The following is a 2,852-nucleotide window of genomic DNA, read 5'->3' on the forward strand; positions in this document are numbered from 1 at the left end:
AGAGAGTCTTGCATTTATATAATTTGTCTAATTTCAATGGCTAGGGAATAATTGTACAACTGCTCTATTCATCTCTGTTAACCCAGAAGTAAAATCTTGCATAAGTGATTAACTTCAGTGTTCACACGTGTCAAAAATGAAGAGTTCCGTCAAAAATGAAGTCTCCACCCTCGAAACTCTCAGCCTCCCTCCTTCCGATCCATGTGCGCAAATGCACAAAGCACTGCAGGCGAAGCAGTTTAAGCACCTCCTTCGCCCAAACCTGATATGTCCAACTAACCAGTGTGAAAACCCCAAAACCAGAAGTAACGCTGTTCGGAATTCACGCATCCAATTGAGTTCTGGCAGATTCTCTCAGTCTACACGCAGTCTGCCCAAGGGACAAACTGCTCTGTAGGCTTACATATTGAATAACCCTGTGTTGTATAGTTGTTGTATAGTATAATCATTTATTTTGCCAATATTCCTAACTGCTAATATAAATGCATTAATGGGTATGCATGGCAGATCTGCTGTACATTTAGTATCTTTCAAATAGGAATCCTTTCATGTGTACCAGGCTGTTAAAGATGAATAACATTTACACTATTTCAAATAGACCTAATAGATTGATTGCCCTTTGTTTTTTCATTCATGTCAGTATTTCCACAGCTGCTCTCCACATGGAGGGATATGGAATACAAACACGCAGGGTGAGCGCACACAGTCAACATTATATGGTAAAAAAGTTTTTTAAAAATATTTAAAAAATGAAAAAAGGTAATCTTTCTGTTCAAATGCTGTGGTTTCTTTTTCTTTTTGTCCCCAATGTCGACTTGCTTTGTTCTTCATTCGATTTATGTGTTTAAACACATATATACAGTATATCCCATATTCCATCAGTCTTTTATTGTGTTTTCTGTTCACTTTGCTCATTGTTCTGTTTAGCGTCTGATCCAAGCTGTTACAATGTAATGGTGTCAAAACATTTTGTTTTAGAGTCAAATGAACGACACCACAAAGATGTGAAGAATTTTTTTTATTTTCTTTAAACTTGTGCATCAACTTCAAACAGTAAACTGTGTGCACTCCGTTTAGTTTTCATAACATGTTCAAAATTAGTTAGGTGTTCCTTATTCTGTTAAATACATATTCTTCTGTTTTTAAAACCATTTACACACAATTTCTCAGCACTGAAATCTAGCAGTCTATTGGGAATCAGGGGTGTAGAATGATAAGCATCGTTGGCAGTCCTCTTCACTTCAGCTTCTTTGTGTGTGTATATATATATTTATTGTTCTAATTATTGTTTAATCATTACTCTTCTTTCACCTGAAGTAAAAATATCTTTCTTTTAAATATGATTCCTTTACATGATAAAAATAGTTTTTCCAAAACATGTATTATGCCACTGAAGCTCAACCAGAATGCTCTGGAGACCCCATCGGTGTGAGGCCGGTCCATGGAGGGGTTGTTCTCGTGACCCCCTGGAGGGGGTTGTGTTAGGCCTGACGGGGCTATCCTAGATGGGGCTGCTATCCCTTGGGACACCCACACGGCCCACAGTGGAGAGAGAGTCACGCTGTCTGCCGTGGTGACACCCGTGGTACATTTTTTGTTGATAAAAATTATTACAAAATGTTTTATTTTCTTCGTACAAAAACACTTTTTCATAGAAATTGCATTTGCACAAGTAAATGTGAGGATTTTGTTACTAAAATAAAAGCCACAAGAGTACATAAAGAAACTTGAGACTTGACATCGAACAGAAAAGAAAACCAAAACATTTGTACCCATCAAATCTGAAAATGAGGTGTGTACTGTATCCTTGCAGCTGCTGTGAAAATCCAGTCCATGAAAATATAAATAAAGAAATTCATAAATAAAATAATAAATACGAATAAATAAATTCCTCATGTTGCGTGATTGCTGTGAATTTAGTTTCAGATCCACTCCTGCTGTCCTGCTTTCCTTCACTTCAAACTACTAAGGTTCCTAAGGTTACTACTTTCATCATGTCCGCCACTCTTCATGTCACTTCCAGTTCCTATCACCTAATTCCTCTATTACATCACTGCCCCTCCTCCGGTAATCTGTCTCTGCTTGTATTTATCTATGTATATATTTTTTAATTCAAAATGTTTTTCCCGTCCCCCATAATTTAACAAAATGTTTAGTACTCTGAAAACAAAACAAATGAAATAACCTATTGCCTGATGGATAATGTACTGTATTCTTTCCAACAGTGAATGATATGAATAAACGATGCCTCTGTACATGTTGGGAGCAGTTATGTCCTGCTCACCAATGTGTTTTGGGGTTTGGGTTTCATTTGGAACTGGCTGTTTCTAGCCCATCTGGTCTCCTTCTTCTTCTATGGTTGAATAATAACAAGATGTGTCCTTTACACACTCGCCAACTGATTTTCTCTGTTTTTTCTATTAGTATCTGTGTATGTGTTTGCTCCATAACTATGACTGAGGGATATACGTGCTCCTGATTCTACTCAGTGAGAGAGAGAGAGTGGTTGGGTAGCAGATAGAAATCACAGGTCCAAATTGAATCAATATTTAAGGGACAACGAAACATATGATATTCTATACTTTCAATTTAACCTGCCCTCCCTCCTTTCCTCTGAATCCTGGGTTTAACTCTCTTTTTTATACTAAATCATGGCACCACTTTCATCACTCCTTGCTCAGGTGCACTGCCAGGTAGAGTAATGAGGTAACTCACATTGAATTGCTCCCAGGTTGGTTCAAGTTATTTCCACAGGAAACATTGTTGAATCTCTTTTCATTTCTAGCTTAGTGTTTTGAAACAACGATGCCAGACAGTCAGTGATCAGAGCAGCTCAGCTCCTCTCTTCTCTT

The 2,852-nt window shown here is 37.6% G+C and overlaps 1 protein-coding gene across 1 annotated transcript in view; it reads right to left on the reverse strand.

Moving 5' to 3' along the window:
• Positions 1-1,005: 1,005 nt before the first annotated feature.
• The window catches only part of LOC129857328 (glutamate receptor ionotropic, kainate 2-like), a gene marked incomplete in the record, with an annotated part of 311,711 nt that continues 309,864 nt past the window's right edge, over positions 1,006-2,852 (reverse strand). Inside the window, 1 exon segment of the mRNA XM_055925459.1 lies at positions 1,006-2,852. This exon segment is cut by the window's right edge and continues 415 nt beyond it.

This window comes from Salvelinus fontinalis, chromosome 6 (genome assembly GCF_029448725.1).
Source record: "Salvelinus fontinalis isolate EN_2023a chromosome 6, ASM2944872v1, whole genome shotgun sequence".
In the NCBI taxonomy this organism is placed as follows: domain Eukaryota; kingdom Metazoa; phylum Chordata; class Actinopteri; order Salmoniformes; family Salmonidae; genus Salvelinus; species Salvelinus fontinalis.